The following is a 23,997-nucleotide window of genomic DNA, read 5'->3' as shown; positions in this document are numbered from 1 at the left end:
CTGTTCTACCTCTTCACAATTTTCTGTGTTCTTGCCACAGTCTACTGGCTGCCCACTCACAACATACACACATACATACATTCTGTCTCTAAGGTAAAATGGTACCAATGGGAGATATGGAAAGGTCAGCATCTCTCTTCACTTTTCAGTGACTCATCTAGCCAACTCAAAGTGAGATTTGCAATTTTAATTGCCTCACCAACAAGTCTCCTTTGGTTTCCTTGATCTTTTGGGGTAGTTTTGTGGGTTTGGGGTATTGGACATTAAAAGCAGCAATGTTGGAGGTACAGCCTAAGCTGGATAAACATGAAGGACCCTCAGGGTTCTTGGGCATGTGGAGACCCTCTGGTGGAAAATGAACTGGCATGTCTAAGATTCCTGCTGATGTGGGGTAGGGACTAAGTAATGACCCAGCTTGTGAAATCAGCCCTCTGGGGCTGGCATGGGGTCATAAACCAGGCCAATTAAATTCTTAGAGGAAAATATAATTGTGTAAACTTCAAATGTTGAGTTGAACTATTCAACAGTAAGTTGTTCTTTTAACTACCAAAAGAGTCTGAGCCCACTGCCTCTTCCTGTTAGGCCAGTAACTAATGGTAGCTCCAGGCTTGAGCATCTGGGTGCTGGGAGAAACATAACCTTTTCCCCCAAAGTTTTAATATCCTAATGGTCAAAAATGAAGTGCTATTGATAACAGAAATGATATTTTGGACTTAGAGTGGTTGCTAGAGTGGATTACGACTTTTGGGCTGTTGAAATGGGGTGAATGTGTTTTCATATAAGAACTATGTGGGTTTTTTGTAAGTCAGAGGGTGGAGTATTATGGGACAAACACTCCCAAATTTCATGTGTTGAATCCATAAACCCCGCTACCTTAGAGTGTTAGTGTATTTGGAAATAGGGCCTTTAAGAGGTAATCAATGTAAAATGAGGTCATATGATAGTCCTAATCCAATGGTTGGTGTTCAAGTCATCCAATCTGTGATATTTTGTTATGGAAGCTTTAGAATACTGATACAGTCACCTAGTCCAGGAAATATTATCATCTGTCTGTTTTTTTTTTTTTTTTTAGCTTAAACACTGTAAGTAATAGACACCATGGGGAAGGAGAAGATTCAGGTTTGGGGAGACTTAAAGTTCATACAATTTTGGAGAGTCCTCCTTGAGGAAAAACAAGCAAAAATAGTTAAGAAAGTGAATATTTCTAGAATAAGAAAATAAATCACAATTAATTTTTAAAAAGCTGACAAATTAAAAAACACATGATTACATGAACCTGTTGGTCAGGCCTCTCACCAAAGACTTCAGATGAAGCCCCTGAGGCTCCTCCATGGTTAGCTGCATGGTCCATTGCCTGTTGAAATGATAGAAAGAGCAGATCCCTCAGTGGTTAGATTTTCTGTCTTCCCATTCTTTCATTAACATCATCACAGAAGATTTGTAGATGAATTTCTTTCTCTTGAGCCTATATTAGACCCTTAATTTATGTTTCAGTCTAGCCAAATAATCTCTCCACACAAACATGGCGCCTTCTGGAGGAATCCTTGCAACATCCTGTTCTGTATAGTAATGAGTCATGGTCAGTTACTCTGTTCAGCAGCATTTTATGTAGATCCTCATAACTGGGTTTCTTTGGCCCCAGCAGCTGCAGTTGATAGAGAAAATTGAGGAGGTTGGTGTCCGTGGTGCAAAGAAAAACGCCTGTGCAGTTACACAAAAAAATCTGAGAATAGGGGTGAGGTTGTTCAGTTTGGGAATTCACTGGATCTCAAATTAGGTTGCCAGTTGCTGAGGTCATTTGTATGACCCTTTTTCCATTTTCATAGGCAAAGCTTCCCTCTTGCTCAAGACAAAAACTCATAAAACTGTGCCAGAGAAATATGATTTTTTTTCACACTTCACAAAGCTGTCAAAAAGCCTTGGTTCACCAGTTTTACTTTTAACATGCAAAACCTTTCACACAGCTCCAGGCACAACCCAGAATCTGGTCGACAACCAGTTGGATTAGCTTCCAAAGGAAACAGTAGAAGCATTGTTGGAGAAGAAGATGGCATTGACTTCAGCTGGAGCTGGCAGGGGTGTTCATATTCTTTTGAACAGAGGCACTGGCTTCTGCAAGGACAACCTTCATTTCAGAGGTAGGCTTTAAAGTACAAGTACTTGTTTTTGTGTGTGATATCTGTGTGTATTTACTTACACAGTATTTTCACCTCTTGGATATAGGGCACATTTTCATCTTTCTCTTATGAATGGGACATCTGGAGAGCAGTTGGGTGTTATTTCTTGGGATACTGGTTGATTAGTTTTATCAAATTATCTTTGACTCTCTTACACATGCCTCTCAGTCCTAATAGTTTGTCCTGGATTTTATCATGCTTTCCTTTTTTAAAATAATTTCCCATGCTCACTCTAAAGATAATTGATTAACAAAACTATATTATATTTAGCCATGTACTTGCTCCTTCCTTTCTTCTCTGTCTACATCAGTGTTTCCCAAAGTAGGCTCCCTGGACCAGGGGCATTGGCATTAATAGGGAACTGATTAGAAAACAGATTCTCAGACTTTACTGTGGACTGACTGAATCAGTGAGTCAGTGTGCTAAATGGGGTTCATTTTGAAACACTGAGCCCATGAGGTAAGTGTTATTTTCCAGCTTCTACAAGTAACAGGCTAGGGTTCAGGGAGGTTGTGCACCATACACAACCAAGACAGGGACAGGAGATGGCTTGGAAGATTTTTAGCCATGGCTGACCACCCCACTCTTCACTAGTTCCTCCTCTGGGCTTGCTTTGCAACATGAGACAAACTCACATGCCTCATGGCTTTCTGCACAGAAGCCCTCTATGATATAAATTTTGAAGACACCTCCAAGGATGCGATACTAGTAAAGAATGGAGCCAAGATTCAAAGGTAGTATGCTCTGATTTAATCCCCGTACTTTCTTCTTTATTTTGCTGCTTTCTCAGAACTAATTGTTCATAATGTGTAGGACTAGGCTCAGTGGAGGTCACAGAGTTGAACACTAGAGTCCTAACCCTTAAGAAGGTAGAGTCTAGCTGGAGACTGTTCTGTGGCTCTATGCATTCATTGGAAAGCATATAAAGCACAAAAACAGATGCCTTAAGGCCAGCAACCTGGGATATGATCCCTAGCTCCCTTTACCCACAAGCTCTGACCATAGGCAAAGTTACCTAACCTTTTTGAACTTCATGTCAACATTAGTATAGTGAAGGTAATATCCATCTCATGTGCTTGTTATAAGTATTTGTTGGTATTGTGTATATAAAGGGTTTAGTACAGTGCCTTCAAAATACTAATGTTTTTAACTTTGTTGTCATTATGATACCCTACCCAATATTGTTCTTGAGAGAGGAAAAGATAATGAGGAGAAAATTCTAGGTACATCATGTGCTGTCACGAAATGATAGTTGTTTTTTGTTTTAAATTATAAGTGCAGTTATGTTTATTAGCACTGGCTGTGATGTCACTTCCTGTGCCAGTCAGCTGGAGAGTGGCTGGAGAGGTATAATCTACAAGGACACAAGGGAAGCACAAGAGGATTATGGTACCAATGGGCTTCCCAAGCTTGAGTAAGCCAAAAGAAGTTGAGTGAGTGCAGGGATGTGCCACAGTTTGATCATTTGAATGTTGCCTCTTCAACTTCCTTTGACACAATGAATTTGTGGTAAAGAGCAGGACAGCAGTTTAAAAATGTGGAATAAAAGAGTGTTCACAGAGACCAAAGGTTCTTGTATTTCACTAAAATGGATATGACCAAACAACAGTGGGAACCAAACTGAGTTTGTCACCTCTCCTGTGTTTCAATTACATTTGGCATTTGTTGAATGCACTTAGTCATCTGTGGTTTCTTAACCATAGACCCCAGTCATAGACTGACTCAGGAACTTTAGAAATTGTACACCATCCACAACTTGGGGTCTAACTATGTTCATGTGCTTTTTTCAATTTTGGTAAAATTTTATTAAAAATTAAATTCAAGCCTCATAGAATGTAAGAAGGAGCTTTGGGTACAATCTTTACTTCCAAGGACTTTGGGGAAAATACATTTAATAAGACTGGGGTATTTTGAGTTTTGAATTTCTTTTCTTAAGAAAAAAAATGAAATGTATAAAGTATTCTATGATTTCTGGATGGATGAGACAGAAATTACTAGCTTAAAGTTTGCAAAAAATGGGCAATGACTACATTTCCCAAGAAAGTAATCTCACAACATTTTATGGCCATTGGTTCATTTTATGCATGAGTAAACAATGGTAAAATTAAGTGATGTATAAGAAGGTTTGCAACTGGCTGAGGCCTTTACAATTCTTCAGATGCCTTAACTCTTCATAGAGCAGGAGTTAATTTTTATAGTGTGGGAAAACTGCCGTATTTGTTCATGCAATACTCTTGCAAGAGAACAATCCTATTCTAACTAAAGAGTTAACATGTGATGGCAATATTTTCGGCCACCAGGTGCCATGCTACTCTTTTCAGATAGCAGAAGCACAGTTGTAGCATCAGACCGTTGAATTTGAAAACACATCTAATCAGATCTAATGTATCTTTGCCCTGGTTGCCCCCATAAGCTTCCTACTTTCCTCTCTGGCAGTTTTTTGGATCTGGGTTTCAGCTAACAGTTCTTGTATATTCTTTGCTCAGATTTGGCTGGTTCTTCACGTTGGCTTTGTTCTTTCTCTTCCTGACTTCAGGGCTAACACTACCCAGCTCCTCTCCACCCACCCAGATCCCTCTCATCCTGGAAGCTGACCTTAGTATCTGACATATTGCATTTTACCCAGTTGATAGCTGAAGTAGGCAGCTGTGTTTAGTTCAGAACACTGGCTTTTAAGATTAAATAGAAATCGAATTAGCAAATATGTTCACAACCTTTCCTATTTTATGATATTTAAGAGTCATCTATCTTCAATATCATATTATCTATGTGTCTGAGTAGGCTGTCTTTATAGGTTGTGGGAATTATAATTATCATCTCACTAAGTTGATTTCTCTCTTATTGTTTTACATTTTTATATGATCAAAAAAGCTCAAAAGAAATTCTCTATTGACTGCTAAGAGATAATTATTACTATACCTACTTTAATGAATAAAATTCTCATTTATCTGTTTCCATATAATCATGCTAAAAAAGTCAGTAAATTGTTGTGTTCTCTTAAAACTAAACCATCCCTTTGAAATAATGTTTTTTTAAAATATTTTTTAGTTTTAGGTGGACACAATATCTTTATTTTACATTTATGTGGTGCTAAGGATCGAACCCAGCGCCTCGTGCATGCTAGGTGAGTGCTCTACCACTGAGCCACAACCCCAACCCCTGAAATAATCTTTACACTACTAAATTATTTGCTAAAAATTAATTTATGAATGGTGTAAAAATCAACTTAAACTCAGGTAAATAAGCTCAAATAGAATAAGCAAGCTTTGCAATATGATTTACTTGTACATGGTACAAAAATAAATTTGGATCAAATAAGCACAAATAGAATAAGAAAGAATAAGAAAGTTTTAAAACACTATTTTCCTATTGAAACCTGTGAACCATTTTTAAAGTTTCTACTTGGATTATATACACCAGTGCCACTATTTACCCTCTGAGAGAATGCCCTTTCTCACACTAGTTTGTGTAACAACAGTAAAGACATCTCATACCTTTGAAGACTTTTCTGTGTTCCAGATGCTGTCTAGATGTGATCTCCGTATTAGTTAATCCTCTAACTACGTGAAGCAGGTATTATTATTACTTCTCGTTCACATATGAAGAAATGGAGACACCAAATGCCAAGTAACTCACCCCAACTCACATCAATTATAAGTGGTCAGGGAAGAATCAAACCCAGACTTCCCCTAGAGTCTGCATTCCAAGCCCTTGTTCTATGGCCTCCCTAACTAGAACTCAGAATTTCACCAAGACCAAGGGCACCTGAGGGGCTGCAGGAAACAAAGGGAGAGACAGCATTGAGTAACTGTATCTAGTTTCACTCCCTCCTTAAATCCCAATAAAAATAACAGTAAAGGGATTTCTTTTAAAGACAAAATTGAAAAGAGGGGGAAATGGGAGATGAGATGGTCACAACAAAATTTAAAAAGCTGGAAAGATGATGGAGAAGGAGGAACTAAGTAACTGAATACTAAGCCAGCAATGGGAAATCCACTTAGAACTAACAACCCAGAATCGATTCAAGTCTTGGGAATTGGTGGCAGTGTGAATCTCTGGACTGGGAATGAGGAAGAAATTATTGAAACCTGTTAAGAAACTCATATGATTTAGATGTGAAATATCCCCCCAAAACTCATGTGTGATACAATGCAAGAAAGTTCAAAGGTGAAATGATTGGGTTATAAGAGTTTTAACCTAATCATTGCATGAATCCCCTAGTAGGGATTAACTGTAGGGTAACTGAAGGCAGGTAGGGTGTGGCTGGAGAAGGTGGGTCACTGGAGGTGTGCCTTTGGGGTATATATTTTGTATCTGGAAAGCAGGCTCTCTTATCTCCTCCCCCCACCCCATCCCCTGCTTTCTGGTGTGATGTCCTGAGCTGCTTTCCTTCATCATACTCTTCCACCATGATGTTCTGCTTTACCTCAGGCCCCAAGGAATTACAGTTGGCTATCTATGGACTGAGACCTCAGAATTGAGAGCCAAATAAATTTTTCTCCACTAAAATTGCTCCTGTCAGGTCTTTTGGTCACAGCAGCAAAAATGCTGACTGAAACAAAAACTGACTCTTAGATCTACCTGACATGTTCTCTCACCCTGTTTTACTAAATATTTAAGGATTGTTTTTTTTGATAGAATCATTAAAATCATCTGAGCTCAGAGTTTTATGGTTTTTAATGAAAATTTCAATTCCTTTAATAGATACCATCTCACACTCATGAGAATGATTTAAATATAAAAATGTGACAAAACTAAATGTCAGTGAGGATATTGCATAACCAGACTTCTCATATCATGTGGGTAGAAGTGTAAAACTGTAACACCATTTTGGAGAACTATCAGAGAGTTTTCTGGAAAATTAAATTTACACTTATCCTATCATCAAGGATTCTACATTACCTTTAACATCCTGAATTCTAGCACAGTGTCTTTGATTTAATCATCATATATACCCCTCCATTTATAAAATAAAAAATGAAAGTATATATCCATGAAAAGATTTATACAGGAATGTTTGTGACAACCTTATTCAGATTTGCCAAAAGTTGGAAACAGCCAGATTTTCCATCAGTAGGAGAATAACCAAGAAAAAAACAAATTGCTGTAGGGTAATAATGGAATACTACTCCGTAATAAAAGGGTTGAACTACTTACTAGTGTATTCAGCAACATGATGAATCTCAATAAATTGTATTGAGCTACAGATACTAGACACAAGAAAGTAAAGTCTGATTCTTTTTTACTTTAAAGTCCAAGAGCAAGGAAAGTTCTTCTGTGTTGGTACAGTCAGACAGTGGTTTTCTCTGGGATAGGAGAGAGATTGCCAGGAAGATATATGAGCAGACCTTCAGTAATTATGGAAATGTTCTGTATCTTGTTTTAGGTAGTGGTTACATAGATGTACACAGTGTAAAAACTCATCAAATGGAACACCTATAATCAGTACCTTGTGTTTACAGGTAGTAGCACAAACAAAATGTCCACCTATGAGTTCGATCTAAAACAATAACAAAATTTGATGTTTTGAAAACTTTCTATGAGCTTTATACATACAAATTAATTCAGTCCATGTGTTATCTCCAAGTGATCATTGTACTATATCAATTTCATCATCAAGGAAACCAAGGTCCATAAAATAAGAAACTTGCCCAAGGTGAGTCAGAGGTAGAGTTGGAATTTGAACCCAATAATATGGCTCTAGAGCCTGTACCTTGTGACATCTCAGTAACTAAAAACAGAGAAGATAGGGAAGAAAGAAGGTTGAGAAAAAAGTGACAACTAAATAATAAATCTTAAAATGGAACTTATTTTGACAAATTTTACTGTAGCACAGAAAAGAGATCCAGGTGTTTCTTGGGAGCTAGGATCTGGACATGAGTGACCAAGGAGCAAAAGGCAGGGAGATTCTTTCAGGTCCTGGCCTCACTTCCTAGTCAGGTGCTTGGTCTCAGTGAGAGAATGTTTCTGAGTCACATTGCCTAGGCACTGGATTGAGGAGGGGACACTGGGCTCCTGTGCTGTCTTAGCACCAGGGCTTGATATGGCATAGCTGTTCCAGAACATTACCTTTAACATCAGTCAGACCTAAATTCTAGCACAGTGGTTTAATCTTCATATAACCCTGTATGCCTCACTTTTCTCATCCATAATCCCAAGATGATAATACCTCTGTATGGCAGTTCTTGTTGGTTTGAAATGAGATAAGATACATACAGCAATACATCAGGGTGCCTTCCCAGTATTTATTCTCTCCTTCCTCTTCAAAGATGCCCTACTTTGTTCCAGATAGCAATGTGCCTGGCTAAACACCTTTTCAGATGCCTTCACACTTAGGGGTGTTCATGGGACACAGCTCTAACTGAAAAGAATAAAAGGGATAAAGCAGAAGTCTGCCAGTTGTCTCCTATCATCTTCTTCTTCTTCCTGTCTGTAACTTCAAAGTGAACCTGGAGATGAAGGGACCATATTGCAACCATGAGGATAAAAGCTGTATGCTAAGAGCAAAAATAGGAAGCTTGAGTTCCTACTGATTCTTGGAGCCCCCCAACCCAGCTCAGAATGATCTACAACAGAATTCTTACTACTGGGGAAAAACAAGTCCCCCAGTGGCCAAGCTGCTGTTCTTTGGGTTTCCTTTACATATAACTGAATGCGGTCCTTAACTTATTTTACATACAGATAGTTGAAGAGGATCATTAGTAGGTGACAGATAACTGCCCACCCCCACAAATAAGCTAAGAACATACCTGTGTTGTTTTTCCCTCTGGTGTAGAGCTCATAACGAAACATATCTCTGGGAAATATTCTTTGTTGAAATAGGGGTATGTCAGTACATCATATCTTTTTTCATGTGTGTAATTGCTTTTCCTGGGCATAGGCATTAATATGTAACATTCTCAATCATGATTTCAAAATTTCTCTGATAACACTTTAATTTCTAGAAGTTAGAATATATATTGGATAATGTTTTAGCACCATGCTCTTGTCTTGAAGACATTTAAAGGATGAGTTAAGCTTGCCTTCCTCTCCTTCAAAGCCAACTTGTTTAGCATAAAATAATAATACAAATAAACAGCACTTATTAAGCACTTGCCGTGCTTACAAAGTTCTGAGTGCTTTATGTAATTCAACTTAATTCTCGCAAAATTCCTTGAAGCGACACTATTATTAGAAATATTTAGCAGAATCAATTCCCTATTATAAATATTTAGAAAAAATGAGTCAGAAATTAAGCAACACTGCAGGTAAGGGAGTCAGGATTTGCAATTGGCAGTGACGCCAAAACTTCCTAGCATTACTTCTGTGTCATAATTTCAAATGCTGCCTAAAATTACTTGTGCTCAAAAAATGGTCAATAAGACTTTGAAATATTTAGTTGCTGTGCATTCAGGTGTATGTATGTTTGTTGTGGGAGGGAGAAAAAAGAAATGAAGATGGATGGTAAATTTTTTGTTTTGAGATGGGAAGTGAAAGATTCTAAGTAAGAGGAAATTTCTTTTTAAAGGTTAAAAGTGCAAAATGAAAAATGTCATTTTTTTAACATCTAGTTCATGGTCCCAGGCTTTTGGACAAACCGTTTTGGTCTTCCAAATCAGAAAGAAAAGTTAATAAAGTTATCATCTGATATAAATTTCTAAGAGGCAGAAAAATTTCTTAAGTCATTTAGAGAAGAAACTAAGAGGTCCACAAAACATATAAAATTTTAAAATGTTGCAAAAACATGATTTCTTCTTTTAAAACAATGATTCAAATGAAGAAAAGTTATCACAAGATAGCTATCAGCAACTTTCTAACATTATATCTAACATTATATGAGCACTTTTTCCTTGTAATTCAGTTTAGGGTAGATATCAGAAGAGAGTCCCATGGAATGAAACTTAACTAATGATAAGCAGGATTTAAATAATTAAAAAGGCTGTGTATATTAGCATGCACCTGTAATCTGGAGACTTGGAAACCTGAGACAGGAGGATAGCGAGTTTGAGGCCAGTCTGGGCAACTTAATGAGACCCTCTCAAAATAAAAAATGGCAGGGGCTGGGGTTCAGTGGTTAAAGTGCCCCTAGGTTCAATCCTTAGTACCACAAAAAGAAAAATTTTAAAATAAATAAACAAATAATATAAAGTCTGCATTATGGTATGCAATGGAAAATCTGACTTAATATTTTATCTTCATTTCAAAAAATGGAAGTGAACAGTGGATTAACTGAACTAGATATATGGAGCACTCTGAGTTGAAACAATGGTGTAGAAATACGTTTAAAATCTTATCTTTCAATTTCTATTTGAGTCATTTTGAACTATTGTATCATGTTATTTCTGGCTGAAGGTTTTTTAAACCATGTGTATGCAGGATTAGTCCTGGAGAACAGCAAATTCAGTCAAGCAATGAAGAGGTAGAGTTGGGAGAAAGACGTGGGTGCTGGCTAGCCAAGGTCAATACTGGAAAGTCACAAGGATATGTTGACAGCTATGCCAGAAAAGTGGAGCATTACCAGCCCTGCAAGAGCAATCCAAATGTCTTTCAGTGGGCTAAAAATAGACATACATGTTTTTGTCACATGATAACCTACATAGTCTGCCTGACTTGACACATTATGTAATTGTTGAGACACTTGATTGTCTGATATTTTCCAATATTGCTTATGTCAAAAAAGCACTTAATAAACTTCTGCATCCATTTCTAATTAGGAAAGTAGAAATGGACTAGAAATCGCAATGTTCATTAAACTTACAGAAAGTGACATACTCAATGGCAAAGCAAGGGCAGTGTGCCCAAGAAACTAAAAAATGTACAAAATCTGTTTAGTCTTACTGTTTTATATTTGTTTTGAGGTTCTGGCCATGGCAGTAATGCTACACTATGAAATAAAAGGTGTGAGTAAATATAAGATAAAAATTATTACAAATGTGAAATTATTTTAGTCTCAGAACTAAAGAGATACAACTAAAATTATTGAAACAAGGGAGGCAGTTAAGTGGTAAAGCACAAGATGAATATATGAAATAAATGTTGTTTGTGTGATCAATAACTAGTTAGAAAATTTCATTCACAATAGTAACCTAAAGCACAAAATAACTAGGAAAATACTAAGAGAAAAGTGTTACTTTTATAAAATAAACCATAAAATAATTTGGAAGATAGAAGTGGAAGACATGTCATGTTTCAATAAGGAGACTATTAAAAATAAATTTCTCATTTGCCAATTAAAATTGAAGCCATTTTTTTAGCTTAATGAAAATTATTCTAACATTGATCTAGGTAATAGATATAGAGATGAGAATGGTTTATAAAATCTTGAATAAAGGGATATTGAAGTCAGACTCACAATTTTATCATACAGTAAAATATAATAAAGAACTCTGATGATTAAAGCCACATGGCATTGGCAAAGAATTGACAGATCAATGAAACAAAATAGATAACTTTGAAACCGATTCTAGTATGTAGAAGAACATATTATATAATAAAGGAAATGTCATAAACCAATAGTGAAGGCTTTTTCATCCAACAAATAAGATTGAGAGCACTAATAAACTTCAGATAAAAGTAAGATCCTCAGAGTAGATGAAACATGAATTGAGAAAACACCTATTAAAAAAGAGACCAAATCTTACTAATAATTCAGGAAACCTAAATTAAGATCACATTCATTTATCATTTAACACCCACTGGACTTGCAAACATTAGCAAATAATGAATGCTGGATAAAAATGTAGATAAAAGCAAAATCTGTATCTTGTTGTTTAAGTTAGGTACAAACTCCTGGGAAGACGAAAAGAAAATCCTAGGCTACTGAATAGCAAAATGAGATTCTTATAAAACTCCAAAACCAGTGAAAGCAATGTTATTACTTGTTATGTAATAACATGTTATTAGAAGGCTGTCTGTGTGAAAAAACTAGTTTTTAAGCACAGTCATGTTAAATCCAACACTGAGAAGAGAACAGGGTTTCTCAACCTTGGCACTACTAATATTTTGGAGCAGATAATTCTTTGTTGTGAGAGATGACCTAAGGTATTGTTGAATATTTGGTGACATCCTTAGATGCCATCATCAATGCCATCCCCCAAGTTATGACCACCAAAAATGTCCCAAGGGAGATAAAATTTTCCCCAAATAAGAAACTCTTGGAGAGAAGATTTCCCTTCAATTGGGATTAAGGGAAAAAGTATGCAGACGGTCAGGGAAAAACACAGAGAAAGTCCAAGATATAATTCTCTTCATCCTGGTGTGACTTGTAGGCTCATGATATCATTTTATTAGTACACTTCATACATTTCATATACATCAGATATTATATAATTTAAAATTAAATATATGTGTAATACATAGAAATCATGCTAAATTAAAACATCCCAAAATTAAGAGTATATTTCCTTAGAGGTAGAAATTATTGATGGTTTCTAGTTTCTTCCTCATATTAAGTTTAAAAAAATTAGAACATGCACCAGTTGTATTAAAATATTATATTTTGAAAACTTCTATAAATGAGATTTTATGGCCCTATCTGATTTTCATGAGAGAGTATGACACAGGTGGAATCATTTCAGAACTCATGAAAAAGTACATCCTTTATTTTGCCATTTTATTATATGATTATTTTTAAGAAACAATGTGGCATGATATGTATTTTTCTTTTGGTTATCCTATGTCTGAGGATGCATATTAACATACTGAGCACCCAGTTTCATTTTTATAATCGATAATAAAAAGGGATTTGAAATTATCTGAAGATTTGCTGTATTTGCAACTGCTGGCTTGGTTAGTCCCAGGCCTGTGATAAACCCTGGCATTTGTTTAATCTGTTCTCTACCAGCAGCTGACGCACAGCATGCTCTGTTCTTTGTATTTCTAATTTTTGTGAACCCTTTGATCAAAATCTGATGATGTCAAAAACAAAACAATAGGATCCAGGGCAGTGGCAGCTAAATGAGTTCAAGAAGTTGTTTAAAGCATTGTCACAGTCCAGAAAATGATTCCTTTCCTTCAAACCAGATCCAAATCCTGAATGTTAAAGGGGAGAGAATTAAATATTATTTTATTTGTTCTTGGTGAGAACATGCTGCCATAGCTCAACTGATAAATATTCAACATAAGCCCCATGGTATATAATGAAGGTTCACCTCAGCGAACACATGCTGGAATCTCCTCCTCTACAATGGAGGAGATGCTTATCTTTCTCTGCTCATGGGATCTGTTAGCAGATATTTTTATGGCATAAGCATATGCCACCTAACACTGTTTAACTTTCATTTTTAGAGGACACAGAACAATAAGAAAGGCCCTGGATTTGATCCAAACTCTTCTTATATAATCTAGAAGAAATCACCTAACCACTCTGAAATTTTGTTTCCTTGCCCAAGAAATGAGAGTAACCAGAACACCTGGCCGTCTTACCTTACAGGGTGGCTGAGGGAACCTCTTAACCCTGGGTCTGTGAAAGTACTTCAGAACTATTTGTATTTGTCTAACTATCCCTGTACCTATATGCTGGTAGCTCTAGGGAGATGTAGTATGTACTAGATTGGCAGGTTCAGGTTATCACTAGAGATTTACACTCTGGCAAACCATGTATTTTCATGGGGGTCAGAAAAAGAAAGTGAAATGGTTTACGGATTGTTTGCTTGCTTTTTTTGTTTTGAGAGTAGCTTCACCCTACATACCTCACAGTCTTTCTTACCTTTCCCAATAATCAAGTATTTCAACCACCACTAACATGGTTTGGATCACCATTGATAAATTCAAAGACCACTGCCTGATCCCTCAGATCTCCAAAACTCCAGAAATAGATTTGTCAAACTTATTGGTTCTTAACCAGAAGCAATTTTGTTACCCATCTCCCAAGGGCCTATAACAATGTCTGGAGATATTTTGGGTTATCACCATTTGGATGATGGCACCATTGTTCTCTAGTAGGCAGAGGCCCAGGATGCTGCTAAATAAACTAAAACACACAGGACAGCCCTTCATTTTAAACAATTACCCAGTGCCAAAGGTCAATGTGCCAACATTGAGAAGCCTTGATATAAGTGAATACTGGGCAATGCAGAAATGATCTGATTGTTCTGAAACTTATCCTCCATCCCACCTGTGCATCCAAAGTAACTGACCTAGTTTAGAATTCCAATGGTCCTACTTGCTTTGGTTCATTTACACCATATAACTGGATTTTAACAAGTCTAGTGTGTCAACATCTTTATTTAAATTCAATTAGCCTTCATGGAATAAAGACAACTGAGTATTTTGATATTACATTCAATTGTAGTCAAGTAGAATATTCTTCATGCTCTTAAAAAAATATCTCCGATTTTCTCTGCATTGAGTCTTTGCAGTTGGTTCCTCAGCTATTTTTTTTTTTTCTGAAGTGAGGTAGAAAAGCTCCTACTTAGGATACTGAGTCAGGAAATTTTCTCATTATATTGGAAGGAATTCTAATCATCCAGAGGGCAGGAAAATAAAACAGAAGGTAAAGGATGTCAGGTGGTTTCAAGGCAAATGAGGTGGTAACTGTTAAGCTGTGTTGGCCAGAAATGGAAAGGAGGCAAAGGAATACCTGTATCAACTTAACACCAGTGATAAGAATCCTGGTGGATTAGTAATTGAAGTACATTTTGATAAAAATATCTCCCTACAATTATCAAAATATAATATAGAATAATAAAACATTTAGATGGGTCAAAGTTATATAGCCAATAAGTAAGTTATGTAGGAAATAAGATACTGCTTACTGTATTTTTTTAATCAAACTGGTGATATAAGCTGATCTACTGAGAATAAGACAGCTTTCTTAAATTTCACTGTAATTTAGGAAACAATTTTGAAGAAATGCATCCAAAGAAAAATCATTATTTATTCTTATATGGAGATAATATGTTTCTTTAAAATTTTTCTTCTCTAACTCCTTAACATTGACAGCATGACTAATGAACCTGGTAGTATGAGAAAGCTGCAAGGCAATGACATCACAATATGTAATTTGTCCCTTGTGTACTCAGGAAGTCAAAGTTCTCTTGTACACTTAAAGAAGCAAAAGGCCTAACTTGAAATGGGAATATTATCCAAAAGAAACAAGTTGAAATGTTCTCTTTCTCCTTCAACCCAGCTTTCTCCCCTGTAGCTTTAAAGTTTGGAATCAGGTTGTTATAATAGTCTGACTTTCATTTATAATTAGTCGATGATTGAAGAAAGAAAGAAGGAAGGAAGACTCTTGCTGTGCATTAAAATCATGAACATGTCATTTTCTCGGAGTTTCTGGTGCCTGATGAAGTTCCTTACACTAATTTTCTTTCTCCAACAACTGAAATACCTACTAATACTTTCTGGCTCTAAAGCAATTGCACAGCATTGGCTACATATGTTTACCATTATCCACAGAACTGTCAGACCCTTTATTCCAGTGGAGGCATGTGTGGAAATAGGCCAGAACGCAAGGGAACACAGTTCCGGTAGTGAAATTAGCAACTGGACAACATTCCCAGGGAAGCGGCTGAGTTCAGTTCTGGCAGAAATCCATTGCTGCTGGTACAAAAAAAAACACAAATAAATAAAAGGAAAAGAAATACAAAGGATAAACTATATCTGGGGAAGCCAAAAGGAGGTAAATATATATGATTTGCACAGCCTATCAAAACATGACCCTGATCTTTCTTTTTGTTTATGCTAAGATTTTGTTTTTTGTTTGAGTTGTGATTTTGAAAAGGCAAAATGTCTTTCTGAACCTGAGTTATCCATGAATGTTTAACACTTAGGACTGGCAACCTTTACACTTTTGAAGAGAATTCAAGAGTTCATCCCATTCTGGTGGACGCAGGATCTGAAAGCCATCATTATGGTTGAATTAAATTATGGCTATTATTTCCATTTCTCCCAAAGTGGATCATTTCACCAAATCAAATAAGGCAAAAATAGGGGGGAAAAATCAGCTTGTCAGTGCATTCTGTAAAATTTTGTTAGGAATAACTTGAAACTGAGGTGTACTAGAAGATATATTTGCAAATTATGATTTTTTTTCATTTTTCCCCCATTAGCTTTATTAAGGAATAATTGACAAAATTGTATATTTTTATGATTTACACTGTGATGTTTGGTTGTATTTATATATGTAAAATGGTTATATCAAACCAACATAAACCACCTCATAGAATTTTTTGTAGTGAAAACATTTCAAATCCAATCTCTCAGGAAACATGTATACATTTGTAAAACATTGCTAAAACTTCAAAATATCAGGAAGAACATCTTGATAGCACAAAGGTTGCTGGAGACTGAAAGCATTGTGGCCTTTCAGATTCAACTAACCATACTATGTATTAATCACTTGTATATTCATTATTCCATTTAAGGTTAACAACAATTACTGAAGGAAGTTTTGTTATCTCTTAAAAGGCAAAGAAATTGAAGTGCAAAGAGTCATAGAAGAATTCAATGTACAGCTAGAATTCAAATTTAGGTCTGCCTACTTTTGAACACACTGGTGGGATCATTAAGTTCATCTCATCTTCTCTCTGGACCCACAATTAGGCTTTATTTCCCAGCCTTCATTTTAGTTAAATGTGGCCATATGACTGAATTCCATGTACTAGAATGCTAACAAAGGTGACGTTTACTCTTTGCATGACAGGCTTTGTTAAATATGACAGAGGCACAAAAAGGAAATAGCCTGAGTTTCTGTATTATGACTTGAAAAATATTATCTGCCAATAAGACATATTTGCTCTTGAATTTATATGAATAAGAAGTAAACTTCTATTCTATTTGAATTATTATACATTCAGGGGTTGTTTGTTGTAGCATCTAGCATTTCCTTATCTATATGTTACCAACAAATTATAATACAAGTCTTTCTCCATACTGAAAAGACCTAGAAAATCCCATATGAAATGGAGACAAAGCCTTATGCTGACAAACCTATAAATAATTTTTAAATAGTTGTGGATCTGGAGCGGAAACATCTGAACAAACAAGGTGATACTTCCTCAATACTTTTAAAGAAATTCATCATTCAGAAAGGACAGATCTCATTTTTCTAGTTGATCAATAAACACATCAAAAACTTGGTGGAATATTATAATGATATCAGTCTACTAATGGATATTTGAAAAATGGATATGTTGTATAAACATTGGTACATTGTATACAGAGATGTTCAATTATTATTCTATTTGATAGACTTTATTTGAAGAACTCAGAGGACAGGAAATAAAACGAGAAAACTCACTATTCTTCAATAGGATAATTTAATTAGAGCATATGATAGTTGCAATCATGTAAGATTTTCAAACTCAGGGTTGTTAAAGTTCCATAAAATTTACTGATCAACTCAAATGAAATCAGACTCTCTTAAAAATCACCATTAATGCCATAAGGTTTGATGGAAGCTTATGTTTGTATGAAAAAAAAGAAAAACATTTCCACAAACCTTCACTTTTGAACATTTGCCTCTTCTCATATCAGAAAAAAAAATATTTAAAGAAACCTTTGGGATGATGCTAAAATTTTGTGGGATTACCATAGAAACATCATATCATCTAAAAGTGAGTCTAAATATGAAGAGAGTAAAGTTGCTCTGTGGAACCAGGCCAGGGGAAAAACAGCCTCTCCTACAGTCGCTAAAGTTAGGTCTATACAGTCCTGGCATTGATATTCTGGGGTCCCGTGAAGTGGGTGTAGCAACCCCTCTGGCATCTCCGAAGGAGGAGGTCCTTGAGGATGGTGGGTGAATGGTTTCAATGTTCCACAGAGGAGGCAATGAAATGGGGTGGGAAGTCAGAGGTTTTGGAATCAGAGACAACTGCCTTTTCCACTGGTTTATCTATTCAGCCTTGATTAATACATTAAATATCTGATTCTGAGTAGTGGTATATATACCTGCAAAAAGGGACATTGCTATTTATTTTGTGAGAATTACCAATAATATAAAAGGAGTCCCTGGCAGAAATAGATTATCTGTGGAACTGGCTGCTGTCATTACTGGAGCACAATCCAACCAGAGAGGAGTTCAAACTCCAGGGGAAAGTAAGTTAGAAAAGTTGGCCAGGAGGCTACAATCTGTGGTCGAAGGGTCAGAGCAGGAAAAGACCCTAGTTCAAGTGGGTAAAATCCTACCACACAAAAACAGAAAACAGATGCTCAGTCATAAGAATGGAGAAGGAAGATTTCATGGAGCATATGGAACCACTCCAGGATCATGACAGCAAAACTTCTCCCCGTACCATCACTGAGAAGATGGAGCTCCTAACACTGACTCACATGATGGCCAGAATTATCTCAATAAATGGGTGAAGGTGAGCCCTACCTGTACATGTGTATTTGAGGTAGCCTGGGGCTGAAAATTTTTATGAAAAGTGAGCTATGATAGTTTCATTTAATTAAGAACTATGTAATATTTTGAACAACCAACAATAAAATAAAAAAAAATTTCAGAGTTCTTTTCAGTTTTATTGAAACATAAGTGACAAATAAAATTGTATATATTCAAGTATACAGCATGATGATTTGATAAATATATATGCTATAAAATGATTACCACAATCAAATTAGTTAACACAACCATCACCTCACACAGTTATCTTAGTGTGTAGGGGGTGTTTGTGGGTGATGTGCAGTGAGACCACTTAAGATTTACTCTGTTAACAAATTTTAAGTTTTTAAGGCAATATTATTAACTATAGTCGACATGGTACATATTATATCCTCAGAATGTATTAATCTTATAACTAAAATTTTCCACCATTTAACATCTTTCCATTTTCCCCCACACTCTAGCCCTGGTAACTACCCTTCTGTTCTCTGCTTCTACGAGGTTGACTTTTTTAGATTCCACATATATTGTGAAGTATTTGTCTTTCTGTGCCTGCTTTTTTTTTCACTTATAATAATGACCTCCAGGTTCTTCTAAGTTGTCACAAATGACAAGATTCCCTTCATTTTTATAGATGGGTAGTATTAAATACACATTTTAAAAATAAAATAAGATAATAAAATACATAAATATATTATATATAGATATATATCACATGTTCTTTATCCATTAGGAAGAAAGATAAATTGCACCGCCAATTTTGTCTTTTAAACATTTTCATATAAATTCCATATCTTCCCTCTTTGCTTGCTGGTTTCCTTCCTTGCCTCTTCTCTCCTTTCCTTTCTTACTCTGAGGATCAGAAAGGTGAACTGATGCTATTGGACATGATGAGGGTTACAAAAGGAGGTATGGAGATGTGTTCACAGAGAAACGAGAGCAGAGAAGAGCAGTCCTGTGCCTTCCATGGACAACCAGGAAAGCTGCTGCAGACGCTGGCTCTCATTCTTGCAAGCCTGCCAGAATGAGAAGCAGGAAGACTGCTCAGATGTGGGCCAACCATGAAGAAGTCCCTGAACCCAGTGCTCAATCATGGGCTCTGTCAGCAGCATGCAGGGGCAGCCTCCAGGGACAGCCCCTCTTGAGGCCTCCCTTGCTTGAGTCAGAGGGAGGGAGGACACAGGGATGAGTGTCTCCAAAAGGAAGAACCCCTATTCCAGAAGTTGGCTCTCATTGCAAGTCTCCTAAGGTTGGATATGGATATGATTAGGGTCTGCAATAAGTGACATCTGTTTGCTCTGACCTTTGGGTAATGTGGCGTTTCTTTCTCTGGGGCAGATGCTAGAAAGGTGTTTATTGTGAGTTGACAGGGGTCTTGGTGGGTGGTGAGGTGTGAGTCAAAATTTGACTATGCAATTTGGCATTTTGTCTACAGATGTTTCTCAGATGTTTGTGGGCGGGCATGTCTTTAAATAAAGAAATAACTATATGTATGTTTCTTTTGTAGAGGAAAGGAAAAAAAAAAACTTGCACTTAAAACTTGGCACTTTTATGCCTTCAATGGCACTCTTGTTTCATGGCCAGATTGGAATTCGTTGCTGCGTGTATTTTCTGAAGAGAATAATTGCTCTTTTAAGGGAAAAATCATGTGTTAGTTTGAAAATAACAAGCTGATGAAGAACTTGAATATGGTAATGGGGTGGTACAGAAAACTTCACAGGGTTCCAGGTACTAATTTTATGTAGTCTAGATTCCCTGCATCCTCTAGTGCACACTTCCTCCTAACCCAGGCCTTGACACCAGTGTTGGTAAGGATCACTCCTAACTCCAGATGTTCACTGCAATGGAAGTTGAGGGAACATAATTCTTCATAATTAAAAACCTACATTTATTTCATTACTAACTTAGTCTACCATGGAAATCATAATTCCATTCAAGATACTGACTTTATAATACAAGAGGGAAAAAGAGGGAGAGATCTTGCAGGATATTAAGCTTTTAATTCCTTCAGAAATAAGTAAAAATAGAAAAACTTGATTTTCAAAGGAAAGAGGAAAATCAAAGCACACTTAAATTTTATTTCTCTTTTCCATACTTGAAGAAAAGTAGACTTGAAAAAGCCCATTTTGTTTTTTTGTTTCCAGAAATATGAAGTTTCCAAAAATATCCTCTAGTTTGGTTTGGAAAAAGTCTCCTTGAAAAACTTTACAAGCAGATGAAAAATATTTCTTAAAGAGTTGATCATCTGATTAGTTGATAAATGAAGAAATAGTGATGACAGAATGACCCTGGAAACCAAGAGCTTAAATATCATGTAGCTTCTCTGCTTTGTATCAAAACTTCTTGAAATAATGTTTTCAATACATGCTCACTTTGACCCACGCTTGTTAGCAATTACATGGAATTTATCCTCCCCAAAATATATTTTCAAAATATATTTATGTGGTTAAAGAGATTAACATTAGTTTACTTAAAATTCTTAAACCTTAACAATTATCTGTCTTAACAGGAAGTATTTATCTAATATTGCTACAATTAAAAATGATAGTTGATGAATGATTATAAGGATAGTTGCAAACAAAATAAGATTTTTTGTTACCTTCATCAGTGACTGTATTCTGGCATAAAACTAAAAATTGCTTCTTTAACTTAGCTACCACATATACCTATTTTCTGGAACTTTTGCAGAAATTTGAAATATGAAAACTTGCATAATAATTGACTTACTGATGCAGTAATACCTTAAGATATTTAAGATACATGATTTCTTCATTTCAATTCCTTGGTACGCAAATGACAAACTGAGAGTATGTCATTTTCAAATGTCCAATGGAACGTGGGGCTCTGTTCTTTTTTCTTGCTTTATCTCCTTCATCTTACTCCATTTCTTCTATACATTCCCCACCTGTAACCTACTTGAAGAGGTACTTTTTTCTCACCTAAAATGTACTCAGCAAAATGTCCTGGGAACAGAAGGCACGACTTTTACTATATATACCCTAGCAAGCGTGTAGCAAAGGTAGAAGACAGTGTTCATGAAGCAGTGTGATATGTTGCCCAGTACTTTCCAGGCAAATGTGTCAGTCAGGTAGATATGCCCAAAGCAGATTAGCAGGAAGTTCTGCCCCCAGACTTAGGTGACAGATGCTCCCCACTTGTGTGACACTGCTTTCTCATCTAGAGCTTTAGCATTTTCTGTGACAGCACAAGAAAATGTAGAGAATGAAAGTCATTATTCCAAAAGAGACATGTCACTCCCCCAGCCCATTTTATCAGTCAGGATAAGAGACATCCTTGAGAGGACAGAGATGATAATTCTCTGTATTTCCACTAATAAAGAGAAGTATTAATAGTATTTTATATAGCACTAGGCTGCTTTTTAAAAAAATTAACCTTCCTAGACATGGGCTTGAAGTAAAATGATTAGAAATAAAAATTAGTGTCTTGCATTTATAATTATTCACTAAATATTTATAAGTGGTAGTTTATTCATTTTCTGTTGCTGAAAAATAAATTAGCACAAACTTAGCACCTAAAACAATGTTGATTTGTTGTATCCCAGCTGTGAATGTTAGAAGTTCAGCATGGTATGACTGGGTTTTCTTCTCACAGAATTGCAAGGCTTAAGTCATGATGCCGGCCAGCCTGAACTCTCATCTGCAGGCTTGGGGAGAATCCACTTCCAAACTCTTTCAGGCTATTAATTGAACTGAGTTCCTCCTGCCGTGGTTGTAAGACTGAGAGCCCCTTGCCTTGCTGTCAGTGTGACTGCTCTGCTCTCAATTCCTAGAGGCTGCCCATATTCCTGGCCATGAAGACCTCCCATCTTCAAAGCCAGCAACAGAGAAATTGCCTCACATCAAATCCTTGTTTCCGATATCTATGAATTCCTGTCTCTGATCTCTAGACTCAGATTGCAAGGGCCCATTTAATGAGGTTAGGCAGATTCAGGCAATCTCCTTATCTTTCTTTCAATCAATTTAGGAACTTGCATCTGCAAAATCTCTTTTGTCATATAAGGTAACTTAAGCACAGGCAAGATATCTCATCATATTTAGAGGTTCCAGGGGCACTCCAAGAGAAGAGGTTATACCAAATGAAGGTAATCAGGAGTTATTTTAGAACTGTGCCTACCACAAGCAGCATGGACAATGTAGGAAGATATTATTGAATTGATCCAGATATCTTGAGTTTCAGACTGGCTTTGCAAGTTATTAACTAGGTAATTTGAAGCAAGTAATGAAGCCTTTCTTCTGTTGGTCTCAGTTTCCATATCTGTAAAATAGGAATAAAATTCCTTACCTCATAGGATGGTTGTGAGATTAACCCCATAGAATGGCTGTGAGAATCAGATAAGATTATGTAAAAACACTTCATAAATTTTAAAGATCAACACAAATTCAGGACAGTGTCATTAAGTTTGAATTTATTTTTACTTCAGAGAGCCTGTGAGACCAGACTTTTTAAAAACAATGCTAGAAGAGAAGACATAGTGGCTAAGTAAGGGTCTTGAGAGACAAAGGTACTTTGGCTTTCTGTCCCTATAGGATGCAAGATCAGTGAACTAATGGTAAAATAAATGGAAGCACATAATGCACATTTCTTTACTGATGCATGAAATAGATGTAAAATTTTAGAAGATCTTTTTGAAAACAAGTTTTTGGCCTCTGCTCTATAGAATGAAGTTATGCATCAACATATATTTTGTGGTCTTTTCTGAAGGAACAGAAATAGTTTGGAGACAGTATGCTCCTCTTCTGAATATGCCAGTGAGGTATAGCAGATGTGAAGCATTTATCCTTAGACAGGTTAGCATATTGATAAGGCCATTGCAGAACACAAAGCCCCAAGGCTGCACTTGAATGTTTTCTTTTCGTCTTTGATTTATAATATTTTTCACGACTGAAGAGTAGTTCAGAACTTTCATGAACCCAAAACCCACCCCATGAGTACATGCCTAATCCATATTTCTATTATGCTAGAGGTTGAACATGACAGTAATTGCGTATTTCCAGTTAGATATTCTTATTTTGTTATTGGTAACACACAAAAGTTCACATCAATTGAATGGATTCTGTGAAGATAGTAGCTAATACATAGTATTTGGAGTTGCTGGCTTATAAATAAGCACACAAAGGGGTGTCAGACACCAGATATGTCCTGAGATAAGATCTTGAGCCTGAATCCATTAGCAAGAGTGTTTGGAAAAATCCACCACCTATGAAAATGTGCTCTTAACATCTCTTAAACTTGTTTTCTCTTCAGTACCTTCTCCTTATCCAGTAGAGGTTAGAATCTAGTTGGTTTTTGTTTACACTGAAAACTTACCCTAAGAAAATATGGTTTCTAAAATGGAACATAGGAAATGAGATTAGATATAAGAAAGGACTTTCTAACTGATAGTTGTTCCATCCAGCAAGGAACAACTGAAATTTTTGTGACCAGCTTTCTAGGAAGACTTAAATAGGGAAGATGTCTTATGGCATTGATCCTGGTGTGCCCCTAGTGATAAAA

At 36.3% G+C, this 23,997-nt stretch overlaps 1 long non-coding RNA gene across 8 annotated transcripts in view; it reads left to right on the top strand.

Moving 5' to 3' along the window:
- The first annotated feature begins 2,682 nt into the window (after nt 1-2,682).
- LOC308649603 overlaps nt 2,683-23,997 on the top strand; it is a 47,771-nt gene continuing 26,456 nt past the window's right edge. For all 8 annotated transcript variants that reach the window (XR_014022119.1, XR_014022120.1, XR_014022121.1 and 5 more), the window contains exons 1-2: nt 2,683-2,911; nt 5,226-5,301. This is a non-coding gene — a long non-coding RNA (uncharacterized lncRNA). The remainder of the gene's footprint in view (nt 2,912-5,225; nt 5,302-23,997) is intronic.

The sequence above is a fragment of the Spermophilus citellus genome (genome assembly GCF_964194105.1).
Source record: "Spermophilus citellus genome assembly, chromosome: 5".
Classification (NCBI taxonomy): Eukaryota; Metazoa; Chordata; class Mammalia; order Rodentia; family Sciuridae; genus Spermophilus; species Spermophilus citellus.
Note: the sequence above shows the minus strand (reverse complement) of the source record. Positions and strands in the feature narration are given on the sequence as shown.